General features: G+C 39.6%; 1 long non-coding RNA gene across 1 annotated transcript; it reads right to left on the minus strand.

Moving 5' to 3' along the window:
* Nucleotides 1-9,441: 9,441 nt before the first annotated feature.
* On the minus strand, nt 9,442-12,755 carry LOC130990967 (uncharacterized). Its single transcript, XR_009091003.1, has 3 exons — nt 12,201-12,755; nt 10,194-10,255; nt 9,442-9,683 (listed from the first exon to the last, which is right to left on the minus strand). It is a non-coding gene; the product is annotated as an uncharacterized LOC130990967 (long non-coding RNA).
* Between the last annotated feature and the right edge of the window lie 3,403 nt (nt 12,756-16,158).

A 16,158-nucleotide genomic window follows, 5' to 3' on the forward strand; every position in this document is an offset into this window, starting at 1 on the left:
TCTTCTTGGGCTAGGAGACTTTGGGCCAGTCCAGGGACCAAATACAAGGAATAAAGATGGGCCTCAAATAAATTAATTATCTATGGTCAGCCCAAATCATAATTAATTTATAAATATCAGTTCATTCCACTAGAGAACCAATATTGACTTACCCCTTTATTGCCGGTGTTGAGTCGGGGCTTGTATTTAGACTTATTAAATCCTCGTATTTAAAATATCCGACATCCATTAATTAATTAGAGCTCTGACAGCTTAAATTAATTAATCTCTTTGTAATCCTTAAGCAGTACCACTCAAACCTTATTATTGCGCCTGAACTTAATCAACCTGCAAGGTTTAGCGCAATAAACATTATTGAGCTCCTTATGGGGATGTCATTATCCTATATCGGATACGAGTACTAATACAGATAATCAAATATCATATATTAACCGCTATCACCCAAGATACAGAGTACTCAAGTTACTATATAACTCTCACTCATAGTAAATCAAAGTGATACACGAATTAACATATATATTCGAAATCTTATTAGTATTAAGATTTTATTAAGTCACCGAGATCTTGATTCTTCACTTAAGTCAGATAGAAGAATACATCTCACTGTGGTCCTATCAATATGTTATGACGTACCAGTATAGACAAGTAGTCAAGACAAACTACTTCCATCTATTCCGCAGCCTAAACCGATGACTCGTCCTAAAGTAATCTCGGCTGTGATCATATTATATCTCTTAAGGTTAATCCAATTATATGGTCTTCTGTGATCTACAACACACCATATAATCTACTTGTATAGAGATAGAGAACATACATATGCAATCATGAACACAATCAAATAGGAGATTGGATAGTGAACTTAGGAAACATTGTATACAAGCATAAAACGTTCTTGCTTTCAGTATACAAATCCAACAATCTCTCACTTATACTAAAGCAAACTTTTAGTATACAATGCATCTATTTATCAATCACTTAACACTTCTCCCACTTATACTTAAAGTTTCCTAAGTGGGTGACATCAATCGCATTCCCATCTTTCAATGACCATTTGCGATAAGCCTTTTGTGAAAAGATGAGTAGGTTATTCCAATATGTGAGAATTTATTCTATGAGCACAAAACCTCGATTTACGAATAATAGTATAACTTGGTACTTACTTTCCATGTGTTTGACCCCTTGTGGTTCTTAGATTCCTTAGAGTTAGCAACTGCACTTGAGGTTTCACGAAGGTGATGCTCTCACGCAAATTAGGAATCACCCTTAGATCCTGGAGGTAGTGGTCAAAACAAAAGGTTTTACCTCCCAAGAAAAACACATAGCTCGAGGTAATTATTCTTTGTTCCGGTCAGCCTGGAAATCCGAAATCGTATAATCCAAAAAGGAACTAAACTGTCTAACTGGTAAATTATCCTTATTCTCTAGTCATGGACTTGAGAATATAATTTACCACAGTTCAGTGTCCTTAACTAGGACTATACTGATATCTTACAACCATGCTAACTGCATAGCAAATATAAGATCTCGTACATAGTAATCCATAGATGAAGTTATCTATTGCGGAAACGTAGAATACTGCCTTCATTTCCTCAACCTCAACAGACATCTTAAGACATAGTCTTTAGATAAAGGAACGCCATATCTAAAAAGTAGCAATCCTTTCTTGGCAGTATTCATACTAAAACGAGCATTCACGGTATCAATGTAAGACACTCGAGATAAGCCCAACATCCTTTTCTAGTGATCATAACCTTGATCACAGAGACGTATACTGTACCTCCTTAGTCTTTCATCTGAGACTGTTCGGATAACCATTACTTTATGTCTTGACAATAGCTCCATATTGTCGCCAATTAGGAGGATATTATCTACATAAAATGCAAGATAAACCACATCACCGATGACACGAGATGCTTCTCTCCCTCCCTCACGTAAACTTCAGGTTGTTGCACATGGCTGTCCTTACCTTTTTCAAGGTAATATAAATGACATCCATTTGCCAGACCTCGATGGTTTAAGTGAGCTGCTATGGGTAAAATGATCCGAATGTTCTGAGCATGGCACTGGCGAAAATATCATAACCTATACCCTTACACTGGGCATAACCTTTCGCCACCAGTCTAGCTTCGAAAACTATGACCTTGCTCATTCGGGTCTGTCATTATCTTGTATACTCACTTACAACCTAAGGCTTTACTGCCTTTTGGTAGCAAGATTTTCTAGTATACACCCATATTCTTAATGGATTTCTCCATTGAGGCGTGCCAGGAATCTACATTCTCGTCTTCCACTAATTCCAAGTAGATATCTGGGTCGATTCTCTTATATTCACTACCAGGGACTGAATCCAAAGATTCTCCCAAGAACATAAATCGATCGGGTTGTGCCACAACCCTCCCATTACAATGGATCTGTGGTGGCACATGTGTGTCAACAGTGCGTGCAGTGTCTTGTGGTACAAAACTCTTGCACACTTGGCTTGGGTGATGGAATCGCCTGTCTAATGTCTTCAATTTCTTGAAGCACACTATCTGACTTGGATTAGTGATTACTCCCATAGTCCACTTCTAAGAATCATGTGTCATTGCTAATAACCACCTCTGATTCTTTAGGACTAATTGCAAAGATACATAACTCATCATCGAACATATTTTTCCAAGAGTGACCTATTTCTTCTCTCCACCACACCATTTTATATAGAGATTACACGGTGTAGTAAACTGGGTTGGAATCCCAAACACTGACAATGAATCATAAAAGATCATTCCTAACACATTATTGGCCCTTTATCCTCTTTGCCATGAATGACCTGGTCTCCATCTTTTTCTCTATACAGGATTCGCAGGTTCGAAATAGTACAACCTGGATTGAATCCAATGTACTTATTTAGACACGAGCCTTTGGATCCTGTTAAGATAGATGTGACCTATTTCTAGGGTATCAATATATGTGTAAGATCCTCATGAGAGATTAGCCTTAACTTTTCTCTTTCTTTTGTTCGATGATGTAAATGCAATATAAAGGTATTTTGTAGACAAGTTATATTATGAAGAGAGATGTTCAAAATACCAGAATAGACAACTTTGTCATTTTTTATGATAGAAACACCACTATCAAAAATGACATAAGATCCATCTATTCAAAATTTTAGAACATGATAAGGAACTCTCAAAAACTAAACTATGTCTTTAGGACTTAAAGACAAGTCTTCAATTGCAACAACTGCGACTCTATTCACGTTGCCTACGAAGACAATCATCTCATCACTTCTCACCTTCATTGTCAGCTTATAAAAAGCCATGCAAGGTGTAACAATCATTATCAGTTTCTCTCGTTATCCACTACTCACAACTGAGTAGAAAATGAGATGATATGTCTCAGTTACTATAGCAAGTGAAGTACCTTAACCCTTTACCTTGAGTATTGAAAGAAAAAATCTCCAATACTCAATCTTATCACACCACTACTCCCACTATTTCCCTTGTCTTTCTTGCCCCTTGGACCCTTCTTCTTCCTGTCGTTCGACGAAGAAGATGGCTCTCCTTTGGCAATAACAAGTGCTTGCACATCTCTTTCCCACAACTTCCTTAGCCGTAACTAGAGCATTCAACAACTCAAAGGAAGCATTATCTTTCTTGCTCATAACAACATTGAGGCGGAAGTTCTTAATTAAAAGACTTGGGAAGAGAGTTCAGGATAATATCAACTTTTGCCTCACCGTCGATACTCCTACTGAGCAAGTCAAGTCCGTCAAAATTTGCATGACATGCTCGTGCACTGAGCTGTGCTCACTCATAAAAATAACAAGATTACTCTCATCAAATTTGAATGAGCAGCTCAGTCCGACTCTCCGAACACTTTCTTGAGATTCAGCATGATGCTAATAGCATCGTCCATGCCCTGATGTTGGAGCTACAAGGTTTATGACATTATACTCATAATATAGCATATAGCCACATTATTCGTCTTATGCCACCTTTTATGTAATTCCTTTTTCTCATCAGTTGACTATTGTTCGGACCATAAGAACGTGGAGTACTAAGCAACACAAAAATTGTGTTAGTTTGTGATAAAGATAAAAAATCCAAAACTGCGTTTCCATTTTATATATGTGGACCGGTTAAAAGACTTTGTGCAAGAATAAATAAACAGTAACGAACATAAAGCACATAATTCGTAACAATAATATTGTAACCTTTTGATAAAACAATATTAATGAAACCTCCAACCACTCAAAGAATTCCATGAGTAAGCCACACTGTGTGGACGTTTACACACGAACTCCTCAACCAGACTATTCACATAGTCATTTAATTTCCATCCATGTCAACTTAACCTTTTGACAAAGGAAATTAATAGTTGGCACCTTAACTAGACCATATCATCATCAAGAAGGGACTCCTCGGGGAGTTGTACATTGTACTTGATATGATATCTAAGCAATGACCACATTTTAACCTTGAAAATTAAATTCTCGAAATTGACATACTCACTCGGACCATGCCGCTTTCAATTTAATTTTCTTGGTTATCTTATTTAATTCCATTCTCCAAAGTACTTGTGAAAATTACTCAAGTAAGCCACGCTGTGTGGACGTTTACTGCATAACTCCCACTACTTTAATGGATTTAAATATTTTTATAGAAACCTCATCTGACAAACTTATGAAAGAACAAACATGAAGTAAGCCACGCTGTGTGGATGTTTACTCACATTGTCAATCACTTTGTCTAGAGACCGCATGTGGAGGTCTACATAATTTTAAGAATAAAAATTAATAAGAAATAACCACAATTTAACTTTGAAATTAAATTCTCGAATTTGACATACTCACTCGGACCATGCCGCATTCAATTTAATTTCTTAGTTATCTTATTTAATTTCATCCTCTAAAGTACTCGTGAAAAATTATACGAGTAAGCCACGCTGTGTGGACGTTTACTGCATAACTCCCACTACTTTAATGGATTTAAATATTTTTATAGAAACCTCATCTGACAAACTTATGAAAGAACAAACATGAAGTAAGCCACGCTGTGTGGACGTTTACTCACATCGCCAATCACTTTGTCTAGAGACCGCTTGTGGCAATCTAAATAATTTTTAATCATCTATAAAATTATTAATACAGCTTAGTCTTTTTCTTTCAAAAGGTTTGATCATGCTCAACACATAATCCTAAACATGTTTATCTAGAACGCAACATGTAAAACATGCTCGCAGAATTCTAAAACATGCTTAAGAAAATGATAAACCTAGCATGCTTGTCTAAGCGCAGTTAATAAACATATATTAACAAGCAAAGACAAAAATAGCATGCAAGGAGCATAAAGGATTAACACCACGACATGCAAAGAACAGAATTAAAAGAATAAAGTTCTTCGTGACCCATTCGTGGAATCCCAACACTAAACTATTACATTTTGTAAACAAAAGTAAAACTCGGCCCGAACATCTCCATCAAGCCCGTGTAGGGAATTAGGGTTTGGGCCCCCTAGGGTTTGAGATGCGCCACCTAGGGTTTGGGAACCCTAGGCGCCGCCGCCTCCTTGCCTCGACAGCAGCCGGGTCAGCGCGGCAGCAGCAGCCCCGGCGCGGTGGCAGCAGCCCGGCGCGAGCAGCAGCAGCTTGGCGCGGCAACAGCAGCCTCGGCTCGGCAGCCTCGGCAGTCCTCGCGCACATGCAGCAGGTCGGCAGTAGCGGCCGCACAGCGCCTGACCAGGCGCGCAGCGCACGACGCGCACGCAAGCAGCCCTCGGCGCGCGCAGCCCCTGCACACCGCCTCGTCCTACCTCGCCCCGCCTCGTCCTACCTCGCCCCGCCTCACCCAGCTTCGCCCCGCCTCGCCCTGATTTGTGCCGCCTCTCACACGACACCTGGTAAGTTTCACCAGCCCAAGGCGCGCGCGCAGCAGTGCACGGGCACGCGCAAAAGTTCCGCCCGGCGCGCCTGCGGCGCACGCCGCCTCCCGGCGCAAACTTACCTCCGTGGATCTTAACTCCAATCCGTCCTCCGTTATTCCAGTCTGATCGTCGTCGTCTTCGCCTCGTTTTCCACAAATTACAGATTACAACCGAAAAACAAAACAATTGAAATTCTAATCTTACCACGGATTTTCTCGTGGTGAAAAACGATTACAACGTCAAAATGACGTACCCCACGAAGAACAACAGTGATTTATGCCTAATTGTTCTAATTTTAGGGGCTTGCATGTGCATATTTTAAGATAAATCTTCTGGAAATTGGTGCATTTTATGGTGTATTTTATGCTTTGCAGGAGATTTAGGTTTTCGAGATGAAGAGTGCAAAGTTTGGAGAGTTTGGACTAAGAATTACGTTTTTGTGCATACTCTGGCATGTCAGAGAAGCGAAGCCCCGCATGCCAGAGCAGCGAAATGGGAAGCTAGAGAAATGCTCCAGAGCCAGAGCAGCGGAACCAATCCAGAGCAGCGAAGTCTCGCCAGAGGAATCACTCGCCAGAGAAATGAACATATAAGAGCAGATGAATCACTAGTCAGAGAAATCACTAGGCAGAGAAATCCGCGGAGTGCCAGAGGAGCGGAGCTGACATCTCCAGAGCAGAGAAATCAAAGCCCAGAGCAGAGAAATCAAAAGGCCAGAGCAGAGAAATCAAAAAGCCAGAGAAATGAAAAGCCAGAGAAATCGAATCCCAGAGCAGCGAAGTCAACTAGCCAGAGCAGAGAAATCAAGAAGCCAGAGGAACCGAATGCCAGAGCAGCGAAGTCAATCGCCAGAGAAACCGAGAGTCAGAGCAGACAAGTGCGCCAGAGCGGAAGCCGTTTCTCTGGCGAGAGCCGCGAATTCGGCCAGAATGGAGATGACTTGCAACGCGCGTCACAGCTGGAAGTTGCCTTATCTTGCACGATTATTTTGCCTTTAGAATTCTACTTTGCATGGCAACTTCCATAGTGATCAAGAGGGATTTGAAGTCTATAAATAGGGCCATACTTTTCATTGTAAATATCATACTTTGCCCTAGTTTTAGACGCCATCTTTGAGATCTGTTGGCATCCGAAGCTTAGGATTTAATTGCTTTCATAGTTGTTGATTTTAATTGTTAGGTTTCAATTTAGTTTTTAAGTTTATTCTTGGATTGTGATTGAGTGACACAATTACACGTTCAAGGATTTTACGGTATTTCGTATTTCAATTCAATTTATTTCTGTTTAATCATGTTTACGTTTTTCGTTCATGTTTATGCTTTCTTTTTAATTATGCAATTTAAATTATGCACTTTAGTTTCACGCCTAGATTATTTGGTTTTTAATTTACAAGTATTTAATTTCTTAAGTTAGGTTTAATTTGAGTTGCTTAAATTCTTGCCTAGGTTAAGTTTAAATTCAAGTAAAGTTTAATTTAAGTTTAAGTTTCAGTTTTTAAAATCAAACTCTTTACTGCTTTCTTTTATTGCTTTTTCCTACGATACTACTAAAAGCCCTTAAAGACTTTCCTTGAGAGATGACACTGGGTCAACTTACCATCACTAGGATGTCTTTGTTCTATTGCAAGTCAACTTAGAGGTGTTTCTAGGTTGAGTCAATTTTTGGCGCCGTTGTCCATGCAAACTCACCAGGCTCAAGCTGTCACTGTTCTTCGCAATGGTAAGATGGTGGATAACAAAGTGGATGTTCCTGCACAGACCTGAGCAGAGCAACCGAGCTCTACCTTCACCAGAGACGAGCAGCCGAGCTCTACCTTCACCAGAGAAGAGCAGCCGAGCTCTGCCTTTACCAGAGCAGAGTTGCCGAGCTCTGCCCAGCCCAGACCAGAGCTGCCGAGCTTCGCTCTGACCAGCCCGATTGATGGAGAGAAGGCAGACCATCAAAAGGAAGGAGAGAAAGCGAAAGAGGTCAAGCTCCACAAAGCTACTTCACCCTATCGACCACCGGTTCCTTTTCCGAACAGATTGAGAAATGAGAAGCAGGACCGACAGTTTGAGGAATTCTACAATATGTTTGCCAAGGTTAATGTGAATTTGCCTCTTCTTGATGTAATCCGAAATGTGCCTGCATATGTAAAGTTCTTCAAGGAATTGGCATCCAACAAAAGAAGGTTCGGTGACAATGAGAAGGTGTTGGTCTCCGAAGTTGCAAACGCAATCATGCAGCAATCTTTGCCACCCAAGCAGCGCGATCCAGGTAATTTTGTGATTAATATTGGTTTGGGAAATGGTAAAGAAGCCACGGGTATGTTAGATTTGGGGGCTGGGATTAACTTGATGTCTTACTCTATTTTTCAACAATTAGAGTTAGGTAATTTGAAATCTACTCGCATGTGCCTCCAACTTGCTGATAGGTCCGTTAGGTATCCCCGTGGTATAGTAGAGGACATCCTAGTTAGAGTCGGGGATTTGATAGTGCCCGTTGATTTTGTTGTACTTGAGATTGGGGATGTGCACGAGAATGGTAGAGATCACACTCTGCTATTAGGAAGACCCTTTATGGCGACCACTAACACGTTGATTGATGTCAAAAATGGAACTATTAAAATGACAGTGTTGGGGGAGTCGGTGTCTTTCTTGGTGCATGAAAATCGGGCTATGCCTTCTGCTAACTTTATGAATGAATGCTTATATATAGATGCTATTAATGGCTTGGTTGAGAAGGTATTTTTACAGGAGCAGGAATGCGTGGAAGTTTGCGCTGGATCTGCCGACATGGAGGAATTAGCTAGGGAAGCCAAAGAGTTCAGCGCTGCCCAGCCAGCTCTGCCGATGCCAGAACTGCCGAAGCTAGCTCTGCCCTTCAGAGCTGCCCAACCAGCCCTGCCGAGCTCAGTGCTGCCAGGCCATACCGAGCTGCCCCTTGATGAACAGATGGGAACCAAGAGACCAGCGCTGGAACTGAAGGAACTCCCTGCTAATCTCAAGCACATATTTTTAGAAGAAGGAAAAGAGAAGCTAGTCATCATCTCGTCTACTCTAACTATAGAGCAAGAAACAGCACTACTCGAGGTGTTGAAGAGAAACAAAGCAGCACTGGGATGGAGCCTAGGAGATATATGTGGCATTAGTCCTGCCACATGCATGCACAGGATCAACCTCGAGGAGGGAGCTGCACCCAAGCGAGACGCCCAGCGACGATTAAACCCTGCTCTGATGGAGGTCGTGCGAAAGGAGATCCTTAAGCTACTTGCCGAAAGGATTATTTACCCTGTCGCCGATAGTGAGTGGGTGAGCCCAGTGCATGTCGTGCCAAAGAAAGGAGGAATGACTGTCGCAGCCCGATTCCCGACACTAGTGATAGTGGGGTACGAGTATCGATACGACTATTTTTAAAAGAATAAAAGATAAGAAGAATAGGTCGAACATCAAGCGGAAGCTTGCATCAAAGCATGCTAAGGAAAATCATCATAAATGAACCCAAGGGTAAAATCGTCAACGTCGTTATAACTTTTTAATTATCAGGAATTTCACGAACAAAAACAAAACGGGTATAGCTCATTTTTCATAAGGAATCATAAAATGCAGAGTATCGCAGCAAAAGGCGAATCGATTACATGTATGAAGACACATAACCGTGAGTAAATTGCTTGATTTCAAAAGAAAACAAAGTATCTCAATCCTCAAGACTCTATTAACATGAAGGCAATACGAAAACATAATTACATCGATTGAAACGTTTCCCCCACTAGCACCAGACCAATCTCGCTCCTCGCTTAGCCTGCACATTTAGAAATACATGCAGGGCATGAGTACATAATACTCAGTGAGCAAACGCCGAAAAACAAGAAATGTGCTCTTAGAGCTATAGGTTTGAAACTTGCCCCATCTCAGCAATACACAGGAATAAATTTAGCGTAAATTAACCTGTGTAAGCAGTTTTAATAATCATGATATCATAAAGAAACGACTGCAGTCAAAGATCTCAACATGTATGCACCACATCTACAACTCGTTATTATCAAAGGTACTGAGAAGTAGGCCTCCCTCTCAAGTACCGTGACCGGCCGACCCGAAGACGGCTCACAGTCACCTCTGTGCACAAAATCCCGCTTGTGGCAGGACCGAATTCGTCTCAGTAGAGGGTAACACACAAGTCATTATCAACAAAAATCGGCAAGTCAAACAGTTCTCAAATATCATTTATCTCAAAGCATTTGATAAATTCATAACATCATCAAAACAGTTTCGAAAGCTCGTATGATATATGTATACTCAAAATATTGCCCACCTGAAGTCCTTCGCTTATTCTGGAAAGAAATCAGGCAACTTACTTCTTCGTCTCGCTCGGGCCTTCATATGTCATCATCACATCGTCATCGTCATCGAAGGTTCATGTGATAAAACAAACCTTAGTCAGAACTCAATTTCCAAATCCAATCTCTTCTTTACTTTAACTTCTCACTCAACGTCTATTTACCCGTTATAACTCAATCCCTAGGTATACTCGGCTTCTAAGGATTCACACGTCCAATTTTCGACTTAACTCTCAACTCGACTCAAACTCATAGCAAACAAGCACATAAACAAGTATAAACACTTAAGCATATTAAAAACACACATAGACAAGTCGAAAACAAGCTTTACTCTGCACTGACTCAACTTTAAAACCTCACCAGACTCTGTACAGAACTCTCCTGGGGTCGTAACTTATACCAAAAGAAACCTATTTGAGTCTAGTTTCATTTAAAAAAAAGTAGGATCAAAACCTCCAAGTATTTTAGGAGATATGACTGTTTTACTACAGTCTACCATATTCGGCAGTTTTTAGCAATCGAAAAGTTTGATTTTTTAAAAATAGTAAACGTTGTCAAAACGATCTGAAATTTTGTGGTAACTTAGCTAAGACACTCAGGTCTCAACCATAAAAATTTGGGTTCCAGAATGCTAAGGAAAGCTACTGGAAACGATGACTCTATTGGCTACTCAGCGAACAATTCGGCAGAACGTAGCAGTTTTAGTTTTACATTTTATAAAAATAGCAAACGAAGTCCAAATGACTTGAAATTTTCCTGGTATTCTCAAGACTCTCAAATATACTTACCATAAAATTTTCAGGGTGTTTGGGTATCAAGAACCCCTCTAAAACAGTATGTCAGTGCGTCGTGAAAAATGACTCCGAATCATACACACAAGCAAACATGCTCAACTCAACATTTAAACCATGCAAACTCATCAAAACTCATTTTAAGCACTTAAAGCACTTAAAAACATTCAAATACATCAAAATACTCGTAATATACAATCTCGACTCTTGTCTTTCATCATCAACTCAAATCTCATAGAAAACATTTCAACGAACGTATCTAACAAATTCCTTTTCAATATCATGCTCGAAATTTCTCAAATACTCAAATATGATCATTTACATCATATAACTCATTATTCACATATTTACTCTCTTTTTATCATATAAACTAGATTTTATAGAAAATCCATGTATCAACATAAAACTCTCAACAAACAAGGATAAAGTTCTCATAATGATCATAGAGCAATTAAACCTTATTTTATAAAGCATCAAACTCACATCATATAAAAACTCAAAATTTCATACAAACTAAAATAAGCCAAAATTTTATTTAGCCTACAATAGACTTAATCAAATATACAAAAATACTACTATCATGCTTAAAAACATACATCTCAAGCAAAACCACTTAAATAACACATAGACTAGAAAGTCCTAATTTTTACTAAACTAACTCTTTGAAATTTTTTTTTACAAACACACACAAATCTTTAATCAACTTATAGATCTTTCATTTTTAACCAATTAATCCCACATCAAAACCATCAATTCACCAATAAGGGCATGTATACACATATCCCTAATTTTAGTAAACTAACTCACATCAAAAACTCCAATTGACATCATATACTCAAATTACTCCATCAATAATCATCATATACATCTCATAGACTCATTTACCTCATCAATTCATCATTTAACTCATTGACTCTATAGTTCCCCTTTTTGGGTAAACTAACTTCCATCAAAGTTTCACATCTCAAGACACATATTTCACAACATATATCAAACATCAATACACATCACATAACTCTCATTTTTCACCCCAAATCAAGAAAAGAAAAAGAAAAATTTTTGAAGGGATGGAGACCCTTTTTTTCGAAAATTATGGAAAATAGGGAGGGGTGATTTTCTTGCTTCATCTTTCAAGAATACACTCACACAACATCCTTCAAGCAAGAATTTAAAAAAAACATGGCCACTTACCCAAGTTCTCACCAAAATTCTCACTTTCTCACTCTACTTTGGAGCTTCTTCTTCAAGGATTTTCTTGATTATAAGTGGATAGAATAGGTTTATGGAGGATATTAGAGTGATTTGAAGTGTTTGGTAATATTTTAGGAAGCTTCGAAGGTTTCCATCAATGGAGGAAAATGGTGGAATTGATAAATGGAGAAGATGAGTGTGTGTTGGGAGAAAATGTGTGTGAGGGAGAGAGATGATGGCCGAAAATTGTAGTGAGGGAGAGAGAGGTTTGGCTTTGCAAGATTGAATTTGATCTTGTGATCTTTAAAGGAGATTTCCAAATCTTGGAGAATATTTGCAATTAATGGATGATCTCTCTCTCTCTAATCTCTCTCTAATCTCTACACTCTCCATAATATACTCTCAATCTCTACTCTCTCAAACTCTATACTTAGTCATTTAAGGCATATAACATATGGTAGTGAAATTAAAATAAAGTGTGAGAAGGGTGATTAAATAAAAATCACAATAACTATGGAAATGTCACTCATTAATAAAATACCATAGTATAATTATTCATGTGACCAAAATAATAATTATAGCACTATTATTAGTGCACTCACTCAATTATAATATTCCTCTTCGTAGGAAAAATAATTTAAAAAAAAATATTATGCTTGGAAAAATTTCCATAAACCGACATCATTCGATTTCTCGGTAAAAATAAACCGCACTTGCTTTGAAAACTTAATCAAAATTCCAAGCGCTAAAGTCCTCAAATAAAAAAATATAATAATTTGCTCATAAAGACATACGTAACAAAAATCACATAATCAATTAGTCACGTAAGTTCACATAATATCACGTCAAAGCAGTCGGCAAACACAAACAAACTAGACGTCTCTCTGACCGACTCTTTTCATCAAGGTTCTCACTCTTTCTTCCTCGACTCTATGTCAAACTCATTATTCCTATTTTCTTAATAGGACAGTAAATCTCTGATAACTCGGTATCCGGTAATTCTATTCCCGGTAGTCGGAAATAAAATAAAATCTCAACTCAATTCAATCAGTATCTCTAACTCAACTCATTTCTTAAATCTCTTCACTCTAACTCTATCATTGGTTTGTCCACTCATATCTCTATTAAAAAGACAATCTGTCTTATCTGGTCATAAAAAAAAAAAGTAGTCTCGCATCTCGACATCTCAGTACTCTCAATAGTGTTAAGACACTACCTCACAACATAAGGAAAAGTACGGGGTGTTACAATGACGGTTGTGCGCAATGACAAGATGGAGTTGGTATCGACGCGTCCTACCACGGGATGACGGATGTGCGCCGACTACAGGAAACTCAATGCCGTCACCAAAAAGGATCAATTTCATCTTCCTTTTGTTGATCAAATGTTAGATCGCTTAGCAGGGCATGATTTTTATTATTTTCTTGATGGCTTATCAGGTTACTACCAAATCGCAATCGCGCCGGAAGATCAAGTCAAAACTGCCTTCACCACACCTTTTGGGACGTTTGCATGGAAGAGGATGCCATTCGGGCTGTGCAATGCACCCGGGACATTTCAATGATGCATGATGTCCATAATTTCTGACATGATTGGCAAATTCGTGGAGGTTTTTATGGATGATTTTTCGGTTTTTGGGCAGTCCTTTCATGATTGTTTGACTAAGATTGATGTAGTGTTGCAAAGGTGTATTGAAAGTGGCCTAACCTTGAGTTGGGAAAAGAGTCATTTTATGGTTACACGTGGTATTGTCTTGGGTCATGTGGTGTCTAAGCATGGACTAGAGGTCGATAGAGCTAAGGTGGAGGTAATCCAAAAGTTGCCGCCCCCTATTGATGTCAAGGGAATTAGGAGTTTCTTAGGTCACGCCAGTTTTTACCGGCGTTTCATTAAAGATTTCTCTAAAATTAGTCAACCTCTATGCAAACTGCTAGCTCAGGACGTTCCTTCTAATTTTGATGACTCTTGCATGCATGCCTTTCAAACATTAAAACTTAAGTTGAGCTCTGCCCCGGTGGTGATTGCGCCTGATTGGTCATTGCCCTTTGAGATCATGTGTGATGCGTCTAACTCTGCTGTAGGAGCGGTGCTAGGTCAGCGTGTGGATAGGATGTTACGTGTGATTTACTATGCTAGTTTAACTCTGAATAGTGCACAAGTAAATTACACCATTACTGAAAAAGAGATGCTTGTTGTGGTCTTTGCCTTAGATAAATTTCGAGCCTACATCATTGTTTCTAAGGTTATTGTCCATAGTGACCATGCTGCGCTTCGATATTTGATGACTAAACCTCAAGCTAAAGCTCGTCTAATCCGTTGGGTCTTACTGTTGCAAGAGTTTAATGTAGAGATCAGGGATAGGAAAGGGAGTGACAATCATGTAGCTGACCACCTTTCCCGCTTGGATAATAATCTGATAGACTCGAGTCTTAATTGCATCCCTGAATCTTTTCCTTTTGAGCATACATATGCATTAACCTTTGACAAGTGCAGCACTGCCGAGCTCTGCTCTACCGAAGCCAACTCTGCCCTGGCCAGCTCTGTCGAGCTCTGCTCTGCCCAAGCCAGAGCTGCCGAGCTCTGCTCTGCCGCAGCCAGCTCTGCTCTGGCCAGCTCTGCCGAGATCACCTCTGCCAGCCTTGCCAAACTCAGCGCTGCTCAGTCCAGCCCTGCGAGCGTCGAGCCCTGGTATGCTGATATTGTCAATTACTTAGTTTGTGGTATTCTACGACCTGAGCTGACATCGCAGGATAGAAAGAGATTTTTAGCTCAATGCAGGCACTATTATTGGAAGATTCCTCACCTTTTCAAGCTCGGAAAGGATGATGTCATTCGACGGTGTGTGCCGGCAGAGGAGCAACAACAAGTGTTGAAAATGTGCCATAAAGATCATTGTGGTGGACACTTTGGGGGGCAGAAAACAGCACATAAAATTCTTCAATCAGGTTTGTTTTGGCCTTCCATTTTTAAAGATGCACACATTTTCACTCTTGCATGCGATAGGTGTCAGAGAGTAGGGAATATCGGCCGCAGGAATGAGATGCCTCTCCAAAGCATATTAATTGTCGAAATTTTCGATGTGTGGGGCATTGATTTCATGGGGCCATTTCCTACTTCGCATGGGTTTCAATATATTTTACTTGCTGTAGATTACGTGTCCAAATGGGTTGAGGCTATCCCCACGCGGACATTGAAGGAATATTAAACTGAATTAATGCTCCGTTTGCCCGATGATCGTTTCTTGGATTATTATTAATTTATCATACAACGATTAATCCTAACATGCTCCTATGAATTTAACAACTGCACGTTGGAGTTAGAAAATACCTGAAGAATTCCTAAGAATTCGTCAATCTGTCGCTGAACAGGTCAGTCAGCTTCAAGCCTTCGTTTGAAGCCTCAAACGTCCTCAAATCGTATTTCGCCCAGAAATATGACTTTTTCGTCTTCGAGAGAGCTTTCCGTGGCCGCCTGTCGCAGCCCGACATCTAGCCAGTGATAGCGTAGATTGGGTATCGATACGACTAATAAAAAGATAGGGTAAAAACAAGTGAACTAGAAGACTCATCAAGCGGAAGTTACTAATAATTCAAGTTAAAGCAATAAAATATCATCAAACTAAATAGAAACATGGTCGGCTTCATACATTTAAATGTGTTAAGGTTCTAGTCAACGAAAACAAAGGGAGTATAGTTAAATATTTACAATGATTCATAATGTTCAGGGTAGCACAACAAAACGTGATCAGACTATATGTATGAAGACATATAGCTGAGAGTAACAATCCTAATTAAGTTCATAGCTAGTCTTCAACTAATCACACTACTGTATATGAGTAAAATACGGTACTAAAAAGGTCGTCTATGAACAACAGCCCTCCAGCGATCCCCCAATCTCTCTCCTTGCTCATCCTGCACATTTAGAAATACATGTAGGGCTGAGTATAAAATACTCAGTG

This window comes from Salvia miltiorrhiza, chromosome 6 (genome assembly GCF_028751815.1).
Source record: "Salvia miltiorrhiza cultivar Shanhuang (shh) chromosome 6, IMPLAD_Smil_shh, whole genome shotgun sequence".
In the NCBI taxonomy this organism is placed as follows: domain Eukaryota; kingdom Viridiplantae; phylum Streptophyta; class Magnoliopsida; order Lamiales; family Lamiaceae; genus Salvia; species Salvia miltiorrhiza.